Source organism: Physeter macrocephalus, chromosome 15, assembly GCF_002837175.3.
Source record: "Physeter macrocephalus isolate SW-GA chromosome 15, ASM283717v5, whole genome shotgun sequence".
NCBI classification, from domain to species: domain Eukaryota; kingdom Metazoa; phylum Chordata; class Mammalia; order Artiodactyla; family Physeteridae; genus Physeter; species Physeter macrocephalus.
Window position 1 is genome coordinate 51,613,989 of NC_041228.1, and position 13,562 is coordinate 51,627,550.

General features: G+C 37.2%; 1 long non-coding RNA gene across 1 annotated transcript; it reads left to right on the forward strand.

The window, feature by feature from the left end:
* Positions 1 to 7,443: 7,443 nt before the first annotated feature.
* On the forward strand, positions 7,444 to 12,838 carry LOC114487885 (uncharacterized). The gene is made up of 3 exons (XR_003683420.2): positions 7,444 to 7,555; positions 7,656 to 7,747; positions 12,709 to 12,838. It is a non-coding gene; the product is annotated as an uncharacterized lncRNA (long non-coding RNA).
* Positions 12,839 to 13,562: the final 724 nt, after the last annotated feature.

Here is a 13,562-nt window from a genome sequence, read left to right on the forward strand (position 1 = left end):
GGGGAGGGTGGGAGGGAGGGAGGGGATGAGGGAACATGTGTATATGTATGGCTGATTCGCTTTGTTGTAAAGCAGAAACTAACACACCATTGTAAAACAGTTATACTCCAATAAAGATGTTAAAAAATAAATAAATAAATAAAAATAAACCAAAAAAGTAAATTTATGTGTATGTGTGATAAAGATTGTATAAATAGACACAGTTCTTATCCTGGTGTAATTTTAACAAACCTTATAGAGATGATTACATGTATAATTAACACAGTAATAATTATTATTAATAATATTATTTTAGCTCTGTTGAATTTTTTCTATGGTCAGGAGCAGTGTCAATGCTTTAATGCAATATTGAATTGTTATAACAGCTCTGTTTGGTAGCTATATTTATTCCCATTTACAGATGAAGAAATTAAGTTCAGGGAGGTACAGTTGTTTCAATGAGGTCACACAGCGATTTGTGACAGAGTCAACTCTGAAGTTGATCTTTATGCTCTACTGTGGCATGAAAATAGATTAAGTATCTGAATAGGGATATGAGCAAAATGCTTCAGGAACAAGGGAGCCACTTACATTCCCTGTGGGAGTGAGTGGGTGGATTAAAGAAAGTTTTACAGAGAAGAGGACATTTGAACTGGAAGACCAAAGAAATGTCTTTCTGGGGAGAGGGACTAGTCTATGTAAAAGGCTGGATGTCTGAGAGGGATGTTGGAGGAATAGTAAAGAATCTCGTGTGCATAGATTACAGAGGGCTTGGTGAGAGTGAGGCCAGATGATGGTAGAATGATGCCAGACTGCGAAGTGTCCCAGAGACCATGCCAAGGTGTTGGGCTTTATCCTGTGTGCGAAAGAGAGCATATTCGCCACTTGCTTGGAATGATAACCTTGGTAGCCCTGTGTACAGCCTGGAAGAGTGAATTAAAGTAGTGACACAGAGACACCTATTAGATTATATATGTGCTAGACCTAGGACATATCCCAAAATTTGCTTTTCTGAATAAAACTCTAGTATGTTTTCTGGTGTTAACAGAAATAAAACAAATTCTAGATTTTAGAACCATTAGTGATTCTAAAATATCAGAGACTAATACTCTGTCCTTAGGATACACTTTTACACCTGAGAAAACTGAGCCCACGTGAAGAGACATAATTAGAGTTACACAGGTAGTAAATGGTGAAGGGAAAATGATGGCTCAGGTCTCCCACATTGTAGAGCAGCGACCAAGGTTCTGAGGGCTCCAGTGAATGGAGATCTTAGTTTACCTTCCATGTCCACATCTCGAGATAGACAACCAGTCATCCTCATTTCCAAAAATGTTTATCATGGTCTCCTGGCTTGTTTCTTGTCAAACCCTGTGTTCTAAGACAGGTAACTGTTAGACGCTACTAGTTACTAAAAATATTTCTAGTGGAAAATGCTACTGGCAACAATCATTAAATGAACTGGGCTGCATGAGAAATTATTGAAGAAAAGAATATGGGCAGTTGTGACCTTCATTGGCGTGTAAAGTCTTTGAATACATGCAAACTGCTTTCAACAGTGCTTAGCAGCTAATGTATATGTTATTATTATACCTTTCTGGTCAGAGAGTAATGGCCTTACATACTCTAGAATTTGGATGAGTGTTGCCTAATTAGCCAAGGTAAGCCAGATATATGTATAACATTTAAATATCTGAAGAATGAAAAGATATATGTAAAATATAAAATTTAAATATATAATATAATATAAATATAATTAAAGTATATAATTTAAAAGAATTCTGGACAATTCTGGATGATGCAGGAAGTGGGTTTTGTTCATGCCAATAAATGCTATCACAGTAGAAATGAAAATGGAAAGCCAAGAGATGTGCTGTGTTCTGCTTTCATCAGTGCAATTTTAGCCTTAACTCCTCAGTTTATAATACACAAATCACTTTGGGGGATGTGTTAGAAGGCTGGAAATAAAGTTCCTGAAAGGGCATATTTCTTGAGTGGCCTGAATATGATCTAAAATATGAAGCTCTAATGGGATTTTTATGATTAAAATTCTGTTCAAACCAAGTATTCAATATAGCTGTATTAATTTAATCTCTTTGGGGGCATTGGGCAAGATTTAAGACATTTGGAAGTATTGGGAATGAGCAATAAAAACATAATTTAAACATTTTGGTTGTTCCATGATAACATATATTCTGTACACGTGCATATTCACTTACCCTACCCATTGCTATCTCCTTCACCAAAAATAATTTAGGTTTTTATTTAAAAGAAAGGACCTATAAATATTTAGAATAAATATTTCTAGCTCATCATTGAACCACTGTCGTTACCGGAAACTATATTTCCCATCAGGGCCTGTGTCTTATCATAGTTTAGCTGGACTTTGGTACATCCATTTCAGATTTGGCATGTTTTCCAGAGACAAGGACCTAGGAAGAAATTTTACATATGGGGTTACAACAGAAGAGAGAAAATCATTCAGATATATAGGATATAAACCAAAAAAGTACTGCCGCATAGCACACGGAGATCACCTCTGTGTTTTGTGACCACCTAGAGGGGTGGGATGGGGAGGGTGGGAGGGAGGGAGGGGATGAGGGAACATGTGTATATGTATGGCTGATTCGCTTTGTTGTAAAGCAGAAACTAACACACCATTGTAAAACAGTTATACTCCAATAAAGATGTTAAAAAATAAATAAATAAATAAAAATAAACCAAAAAAGTAAATTTATGTGTATGTGTGATAAAGATTGTATAAATAGACACAGTTCTTATCCTGGTGTAATTTTAACAAACCTTATAGAGATGATTACATGTATAATTAACACAGTAATAATTATTATTAATAATATTATTTTAGCTCTGTTGAATTTTTTCTATGGTCAGGAGCAGTGTCAATGCTTTAATGCAATATTGAATTGTTATAACAGCTCTGTTTGGTAGCTATATTTATTCCCATTTACAGATGAAGAAATTAAGTTCAGGGAGGTACAGTTGTTTCAATGAGGTCACACAGCGATTTGTGACAGAGTCAACTCTGAAGTTGATCTTTATGCTCTACTGTGGCATGAAAATAGATTAAGTATCTGAATAGGGATATGAGCAAAATGCTTCAGGAACAAGGGAGCCACTTACATTCCCTGTGGGAGTGAGTGGGTGGATTAAAGAAAGTTTTACAGAGAAGAGGACATTTGAACTGGAAGACCAAAGAAATGTCTTTCTGGGGAGAGGGACTAGTCTATGTAAAAGGCTGGATGTCTGAGAGGGATGTTGGAGGAATAGTAAAGAATCTCGTGTGCATAGATTACAGAGGGCTTGGTGAGAGTGAGGCCAGATGATGGTAGAATGATGCCAGACTGCGAAGTGTCCCAGAGACCATGCCAAGGTGTTGGGCTTTATCCTGTGTGCGAAAGAGAGCATATTCGCCACTTGCTTGGAATGATAACCTTGGTAGCCCTGTGTACAGCCTGGAAGAGTGAATTAAAGTAGTGACACAGGATGGTGGAAGAGGCATTTTATTCAAGAATCACTTCAAGTGGGTAAATCTTGGTGACTAAGTGGATATGGAGATTGAGGAAGAGAGAGTTAAGAATATCATAAGGGTATATCATAGGGTTTACTACGTAATTATGAAATATTAGGCCATGATCAAACAAGCACCATAGGTTTATTTCTTAGATTCCAACCAGTAGTGTAGCTAGGTTTGCCTTGGGATCAACTAGTTTTCCCCTGTGAATTATAGTTGGCAGTGTATAGCTTCTTGTTTCCATCTGATAGAGTTAAGTTTCTAAACCTGCATGTCCATTTTAAGTCTATACATCTAATTCTGGGCAGTTTGAATAATTAAGGAAGCATTTAATAAAATAGCTTTATTAATCAGCTACCATTTATTACAGTTTAATTTTTACCTCACTGGGTAAAAATAGTGGCCAAATAAATATATAGTTTCTCAATGGACGCTGACTTCATGTGGTAATCCCCGAAGTTCCCTGGGACAGGATGTCTGTGGTTTCACCACCTCGGCCGCTGCTCAGCCAGCTTTCTACATTCTCTCCTCCATGGTTCACACTTCCCACCCCTCCAGTCATGGTCTCTCCAGCCCTAATGGTGCTGTTGTTCCCCTTAGCTCCCAAACTGGACTAACTGTTGGGGCAATAGGAGCTTGGTTTGGGATAAGCAGAAGAGATAAGATCAAAGTCCCAACACAAACAGAGTAAGAAATAGCCTGCCCTTTGAGATCTTGGCTGACTACACACCAACCTTGTGTTTATAAAGCCTTCAGTGCCTCACAAGGGAAACGTGGCAACAGAAAAATTGGATGAGATATTCAAGTTTCTCCATATTTTAGGTTTCAGGCGAAGTCAGTTATATATCTTAGAATCCTTTTTTTTTTTTTTTTTTTTTTACTGTTCTTAGAATTGCTTTCTAAATCAGATCTTGTTGAAATCAGGTTGAAATGTTCCCTTTGCTTTATAAGGACATGCTCAATTGAATTTTTTAAAAATGTAATAGATACCTTTAATTTTAATAATTTAATGTGTCTAGAAAATAGGATTAATCGGAATCATATATAAGCTTGAGATTTTTGTAGATCTGCCGTTCTAGTTTGAGATCAAAGACCAAAATTTTATTTATTTATTTATTTAAATTTAATTTTTCTTTTATATTTGAGTATAGTTGATTTACAATGTTGTGTTAGTTTCAGGTGTACAGCAAAGTGATTCAGTTATACATATACGTATATCCATTCTTTTTCAGATTCTTTTCCCATATAGGCTATTACAGAATACAGAGTAGAGTTTCCTGTGCAAAATTTTAAAAATCATTCCTTTTTTATTACCATTCCCCTCAGCTGAATTCTTAGAGCTGCTAATCCTTTTGCTGGATTTTGTGGCCTGAGTTTTCTTTTCTTTTTCAGGATATAGTAGTAATAAATGAATGCATTATTGTAAAGAAGAGTTTCATATAATACAGTATTGTTCATATAAATCTTTTTGCTGGTCTAGGTTTAATAAAGCAAATAATATATTGATTCAAACATATTAGAACAGTCACATGAGCTTTTGATATTAGGCATATAACTAGGAATCTCTGTGATTTGTTTTGTTTTTTGCGGTACGCGGGCCTCTCACTGTTGTGGCCTCTCACTTTGTGGAGCACAGGCTTCGGACGTGCAGGCTCAGCGGCCATGGCTCACGGGCCCGGCCGCTCCGCGGCACGTGGGATCCTCCCGGACCGGGACACGAACCCGTGTCCCCTGCATCGGCAGGTGGACTCTCAACCACTCCGCCACCAGGGAAGCCCTGTGATTTGTTTTTACTGAGTGGTGTCTTAGGAAGGCCCAGGTTTAACATGGAGAGAGTCAACCTAATTCTAGTATATATTAAAACCTTATTTATGCATTCTTCATTTTATTAGGAAAATGGGTATCTTGGAACTTATGAACTATATAATTCAAGATGTTTTGTTTATGTGAAAAAAAAGAGCTTTGCTAAAACTCCTAGGAAGTTTGAATTGATACTTGGGCTTTAATATTTCTGTCAAAATGCTTCTGGAGGCCTTATGTGAATGTTCTGAGTTCTAAGAAGTTTTTCAATGTCCCAAGAGTGATTTTGAAAAAGCACAACACACAAATAATGAATTTCGCATGAAAGTCATGAAACCATAGGAGAGAAAGGAGGCTCTAGGACCTTTTAGTCTGGCATCCCAGGCATAGATTTTTCCCAAGAGCATGACACATCTTCGTAAAGTTTTCATGGTTCTTCTCTTTAGCTTCTCAAAGGAGTCCTGGGCAAACAAATGGTTAAAAACCCCTGATCTAGGACCTCCCATTGCTCTAAAAGTAATCAATTTTAGTTTTACTATTAGCTTAGCACCCAGTTAAACAGCAAACACTATATTAGTCCCTGGAGTGACCCATGTTTATTTTTACATACAGAATGTTGTAACCACAAAGGCAACACCTCTTTCTTTGCATGAGTTTTGCTGTAATATCATTCATTAAACCCCAGGCTGTGGGATTTCTTTGGTTCTTACATGCTCAAGGCAGTACAGTCGTTTGTGTGAACCAGGAACTCCATGATCCTGACTCACCACCCCCTTTCTGGGTTAATCTCGTCCCCTCACAGTTGCTGCCACGAGACTCTTGGCCACACTCACCGTGAATCAGAAAGCTAAAAATGGTTGGGGAAAAAAATAGATTAATGGTCATAGTTTATTCCTGAAATGTGTTATTATTAGCTTGATCCAGTTAAATGTTAACTGAAGCAGGCATATTTAACTAATGCTTTACTAAATTGCTATTTATTTACTAAATTGCTATTTTATTTTATTTTTTAAGGCTTTTTTTTTTTAAATTTCAGCCAAGGAATGATGCATGCTACAGATTAATCTTTACTTTTCCCCACAAAGAATACCACCATCTCAACCCCCAGTGAACATGGCACTTTTTTGTTTCTTCCCCTTCTAATTTATTCCAAATTTTCAAGTGTTTTCTTCAGTAACGACGCTTTCTCTTGTCGCTCAGGTCTGCTGTCTGTCTCCATAGTTGCTAAAGACTCAATCTCACAGGAATAACATTCCTCGGACAAGATTTTGGAAGATATTACTGAAAGAAGAAATCAAGAATTACAGTTTCACCACAATTGTTATATTCAATAACAGATAGTCTTTGATCCACATAAGGTGCCTGTGGACTAGACTTTTAATCTTCATTGCAGTGGATCAGTGCCTCAACAGCTTTACTAGAGAACAAGGTCCTTTAAAACGAAGAGTTCGACTAGGGTAAAACTTCCCTTAAGACACTAAATTATTATTATTATTTTTTAAAATAAATTTATTTATTTTTGGCTGCGTTGTGTCTTCATTGCTGCGTGCAGGCTTTCTCTAGTTGCAGCGAGCGGGGTCTACTCTTCGTTGTGGTGCATAAGCTTCTCATTGCGGTGGCTTCTCTTGTTGTCTAGCATGAGCTGTAGAAATGCGGGTTTCAGTAGTTGTGGGCCCGAACCTGCGTCCCCTGCATTGGCAGGTGATTCTTAACCTCTGCGCCACCAGGGAAATCCAAAGACACTAAATTAAATGAACTTTTATTGAGCTCTTTCCATGTACTAGGTGCTGGAAATTAGGCAAAGATAAAAAGACAATTTTGGTCTTCAGAGACTAACATTTTGTGGAAAAGTTCACAGACTCGTAATTTATATAAATAATAATTTACATAAATTACTTTGGTGAACTAAATTGCACTGTGATCTCAGAGAGAAGGAAAAAAAAAAACTGATGGGAGGAGGAAGGTGTCACAAAGAGGTGACTATGGGTCAAAGTCTTAAAGACTAGGTAGCATGTGTGTGATGTTTGTTTTCCCCCTGACCAGAAAAACAGCAGAAAGCAGGAGTCAAGACAGGAGCATGACAAAGTGTGACTGGTCCAGAGAACAGTGAGTAATCCCAGGTGGCAGGAGCGTAGAGGACAGGAGAGAAGTGGGAAGCAGACCGAGGAGGGTGAACTCTGACTGTCCTCCAAGGACACATGAAGGAATTCAGACTTTTCTACAAAACAGTGTCTCCAAAATAGAGTGGGCAAGGAGTACTAGGGTCCCGTTTAAAATTTGCTTTTTGTCTCTTTCTTTTTAAATGCCTATTTTTAATGCTTTTTTTTTTCTATTTATCTCTTAGTGGAACAGTAAATGGATATCTTATGTGGATTAATATACATCCATAATTAACCTTTTTCCTGGAGAGCACAGTTAAAAACATGCGGATGACTGGTATGAATGACTACATCTTCTCCAATCTCAAGCAGAGGATGTAGCAGATTAACTTCAGAATTAGATGATGGAGATTATTAGATCTGGGAGGATCTTGGAGGTGATATAATTTGGTTCAGTCTTTCTACAGATGAACTAGAGTCCAGTGACTAGAAATCATTTGCCAAGATTTACAAAGAGTGTTGGTGGAAGATAAGCCACCAACGGGTCTGGATAATCCATCTGCATTTCTCTCTTGAAGCCCACATGTTTTTTCTTTAACTAAGGACATTCTTGCCTTTTAACAGTATTCTATCAGCAAATTGAACATAAATCCTGTGTTCATGGCAGTGACGGATAAAACACAAATAACGTTAACTGAAGCATGATGAACAGAAGATATGTAAAAGTGGACCCTAATGACAGGAAGTATTTTTTTTAAAAATCTTTATTTTTAAGAGAGCATTTAAAGTGAACCCTTGTTATCTGGAAAACAGTCACATGGTATAACTTCTTAGTCTCCAAACCGCCAGCTAGAACATTGCTTTTGTTCTTTGATAAGAGGAAGAAGCTGGGCAGGCAGATAATCTGACTCTCGGGGCCCTTGACAATCCTCAAGCCTTTGACTCTTAGCTAAAATTCTCACAATATTGGCTTTTTTGAAATTTGCCCCCTCCATCCTTTTTAAAAGTAACTTTTGGGAGGAAAACACACCCGGGCATTGAGAAAAATCAGCCTTGAGCTGGAAGGCTTAAAAGCCTTTTATTATCATTGATTTCAGTTTCACTGCAATTAGGTGGGTTTCTATTTGTTTGTTTGTTTGTTTTAACTATTTCCTTAACTATTTCAGGTAAGTCAATGATATTTTAAATCAGAGGCCACAAACTGGCAGCTCATGCGTAGAATTTGACTTATAGATTGTTTTGTCTTTGTTTTCCCCCACAGACTTTGTTTTATAGTTTTTAAACTTTGGAAAATGTTTACTTTTGAAAATGTGAACAAAGGACATCTATATATGCTTTACCTAAACTCACCACCTCATTTGTTTTATCATTCTCTTTCTTTCTCTCTTTGTCTCGCTCTCTCTCTCTCCACACACACACATACACCCCACAGTTTTTTTGTGTGTTTTTTTTTCCCCAGACAGTTTAAGAAAACGATTTAAGAGTAGATTGCATATATCTTTCCTTTTACACCTTAACACTTCAATGTGTATTTCCTAAGAGCAATGGTAACTCGGGTACAATGATAACTTCCATAACTCCAGTACAATTATCAAATTTAACATTGATATATTTCTTTTACCTACTTTCCATATTCCACTTTATCCACTTGTTCCTGTGATGTTCCCTAAAGCAATTCCCCCCAATATGAAATCTGGTCTAAGATCACATTTTGTATTTAGTTGTCCTGTCTGTTTAGTTTCCTCAATCCGGAATGGTTCTTCAGCATTTTCTTGGGTTTGCTTATTTGTTTTTTATGACATCAACAACATATTTGAAGAATTCAGGTCACTTAATTTATAGAATGTTGCTCAGTTTGGGTTTTTCCAGTTTCCTCATGACTGGATTTAGGTTATGCATTTTTGGCTGGACTATAACATAACAGATGTTGTGTCTTTCTCAGGGAACCATATCTGGTAGTGCAAGATGCTCATCCACACCCAGGTCATATTAATTTTAATTACCTGGTCAAGATTTTCTCCACTGTAGTGTTATACTGTTTTCTCTTTTGTAACTAAGTAATTTGTGGGAGATGCTTTGAGACTATGTAAGCATCCTGTTCCTTATCCAACTCCCTTCCCCACCTTAATTTAGCATCCATTAATGATTCTTGCCTAAAATCATTTTTTTCTTATGAGAGTTGTAAAGTCATGATTTTCTAATTCCATCATTCCTTCTCTATACTAGTCAGCAGTGTATAGGACGAAGGAAGGAAGAAGAAGTTGTAAGGAAGAAGTTGACTTTCTTTTCCTCTTTTTCTTTCTTTTCTTTCCTCCTTTCCTCCTCTTCCCTCTCTCTTTCTTATCAGTATGAACCCATGGATTATTTTTTATTCAATTTTGTTTCAATCCATTACTGTCTTCATTTATTTTGATTCTGAAATTTTCCCAGATCTGTCTCCTTCAAACTGTCTACTTTTGCCCTTTGACTTATTAGTCAATTAATTAACTAATTAATTAATTAGCACTTCTTTATTTTCTGGCACAATATGTTCTGTATTCATCTTGTACTTTCCCTGCCTCAGCCCCAGAATCAGCCATTTCTAAAATAAACAAACAAAAACTAGTTTCTTTTGGTGGGGAATGATGTTTAGAAAAATCTGGACACTGACCTGGCACTGAGATCATTGCTTCTGAGACGTATTACTTCCATGGTCTTTCAGCAGTTTTTGGCTCTGTTGCTATATAACAAGTGACCCCAAAATGTAATGACTTGAAACAACAATTTATTATTATCTCTCACAATTTTTGTATTGGCTGGCCTCAGCTAGGAAGTGCTTGTTTGGGCTGTCTCACACAGTTGTAGTTAAATGGTGCCTGGGACTGGAGTTGTCTAAAGGCTCGACTGGAATGACATCCAAGACGGCTCACTCACAGGGCTGGAAGCTGGTGCTGGCTGTCAGCTGAAAGCTCAGCTGAGGGTGTCAGCTGCAGCATCTCTAAGTGGCCTCCGCACAAGGCTTGGGCTTCCATAACACAATGGCTGGGTTCTGAGAAGAGGTGTGACAAGGGTGAGAGTAGAAAGCTGAAACTGCAATCCTTTTACAGGCAAAGCCTGGAACTGGTACAGTGTCCTTTCCTGCATATTCTATTGGTGTAAGTAGACACAGACAATCTCAGATTGAAGGAGGTGGAGAAATAGATACCAACTCTCTATGGCAGTCTGGTGTGCAGGTACAGGTAGGGAAGACATTGATAGTAGCCATCTTTAGAGATAAGCTACTATTTACTTTAGAAATGATGAGTTTATACTGGTACCTCCAATTTCATCCTAACTCCACAATGATCTCCTTTGTATCTCCCTTCTTCTCAGTTGTTCAATCTAACAACATGCTCAAAATAGTTTCAGGACTGCTATATATATACCATGAAAAACAAACCCACTGCCAAGAGATCAAGATTTCTTTGTGTTCTTATTTTTGCAGACTGGGGGTTTATAATTGAAATCTTCATACACCTTTACCATTTTCTTATTGCTTGCTCTTAATGATTTCATCTCTTTTGTTGTTTTTGTAAATAGAACTTTATCTTTTATAATCTTGTTAAACTTGCATTTATTTGCCTACTCATCATTTTAAAATAGATTGATTGTGAATGATTTTAGTTTGAAATGTGCTATTTCATAGTCTTCACAACTACTCATTAGCCTAGATCTAGCCTGTTATTTGGCTAGTTTTTAAAGGCATTTGAGTTATTTCAACCATTGAAAACATATTTCACATTATTTTATAAAAGAATCCTTTGTAAATAGTTTGGGAATGTAAAGAAATTGTCCACAGTGCAAATCTCATCCCAATAGAAGTGTTTTACAAATTTTATTTTAATATGTATGTTTTTTTTAAAAAAAAAAAACAAGCACCCTGACCTCATAATTCATTCGTTTTTATCTAAGGCATATGTTTGGCTACCTGGTGCTGCTCCCAAGTTAAGCGATGGGTCATGTAATTTGAGAAGATTCTCTCAGCTAGTGCAATAATAATTAGATATTGCATGTGTATTAAAAATGACCTATTCTAATAAACTTTGCATAAAATGTCTTCATACTGCTTGGCATTTACAAATTCAGTGGCCTTTAAGAAAGAAGGTTACATCAGAAATTCCCACCTATTCTATTTTTTTTTTTTTTTTTTTTTTTTTTTTTTTTTTGCGGTACGCGGGCCTCTCACTGTTGTGGCCCTTCCCACTGTGGAGCACAGGCTCCGGACGTGCAGTCTTAGCGGCCATGGCTCACGGGCCCAGCCGCTCCGCGGCATGTGGGATCTTCCCGGGCACAAACCCGTGTCCCCTGCATCGGCAGGCAGACTCTCAACCACTGCGCCACCAGGGAAGCCCTATTCTACTTTTAAGTCATTTAAAAAGTGAGCAAAAGTCAGCCCTTGAATACAAAGTGCAAATATAATAAATGACCCTTGAATACTTTATTAATAAGCAATAACCTAATTATCACAGGCAGTTATCTAATCAGCCATTAATTTTGAAGCATTTGTAGAGTGGTGTTCTCTAACACCAAACAATTCTTCAATTTTCCAACACCAGCTGGGTGTCCAACAATTCAATTCAGGTCTGACACTGTCTACCTGGAGTTAGCATCAGATTACGCAGATTAAGGGCTCAGCCCCACAAGGCTGCTCCCCCTTTAGATACCAGTTGCTAGTTCGGAGCCACTCAGACTTCCGATTGACTGTAGGTTCTCAGAACTCCCTCCTCAGGTTTGGTAATTTGCTAGAATGGCTCACAGAACTCATGAAAACACTTCACTTACGTTTACCAATTTATTAAAAGGGATATAATTCAGGAACAGCCAAATGGAAGAGACGTATAGGGCAAGGTGGGAGCAGGGCACAGAGCTTCCATGCCCTCTCCAGGAGCACCACTCTCTCACAGCCTCCGTCTGTGCACCAACCTGGAAGTTCCCTGAATCTTGTTCAAGAGTTTTAGTAGAACCCATTCTCCAGCAAACCCTTCCTTCCCAGGAGGCAGATGAATGGGGCTAAAAATTCCAGCCCTCTCATCTCTTGGTAGTGACCAGTCCCATCCTGAAATTATCTAGAGGCCCCACTGTAAGTCATCTTATTATAAACTCAGGTGTGATTGAAAGGGGCTTGTTATGAATAACAAAATGTACTTCTATCACTCAGGAAATTCCAAACGTTTTAGGAAATCTGTGCCAGACTGGGGACAAACACCAAATATATTTCTTATTAGGCCACATGTAGATATTCACGTATAAACTATGGCTTTTCTTTGACTTTTCCATAAGGAATGGTGGAGAGAAGAAGCAACATGGAGGACGAAGATGAATGAATAAATTGAAAGAGAGAAAACAAGAGGAGGAAGGATGTAGAGATAAAGGAGAAAAAGAGCAGAGTAGAGAAAAGCATTTATGTACTCTTACAACATCCCATAGATTTTCACAGAATTAATTTGAAGTTGGAACTTGTATTAATTCTGGATATTAATTATGATAAAAGTTCTGGCCATTTCTAATTATTTTCTCTTTCCTTTAATGATGATGATGATAAATCATACTATTGAAAGATAATGTCTTTTAAAGTTTGCTTATTGTTAAGATATCAGACTTACCATAAACTTGGATGATTGAATATTTTCATAAATATGTAGTTCATTTTCTTAACTGGGGACAAAGTCACAGGTAGTCTTGAATACTACAAGAAAACATGATCAAATAAATATCCTTGAGACCTAATGACTCAGGAACCACTTTAATGCAAGGCAATTATTTCAGTAAAGTTAAGCTATTATAATCATTCATTAACCATGTTTCCTGTCTGAAATACATAGTCATAAATGTCACATTATTAGGTTACATAAATAAGCATGGTACATTTGCTTAGGGCTGGCTTGTCAAGTATTTAGTTTTAAAGTGTCTAAAATAGCTCCCAGAGGTAAATACAGGAATAATAAAAATGAGAACAGCTTTTCTTAATGAAAGATAACTTTATTAACTGTTCTTCTCAGCCAGAGTCTCTAACAGACAAATGAATAAGGGACAGTGTCTCCTGGGAGAAATATCATTGGGAAAACTTTTGTGATTACCATAGTAGCAGGAATAAGTTTTATTCTTATTGACTTTCTAAATACTTTTATTTATCT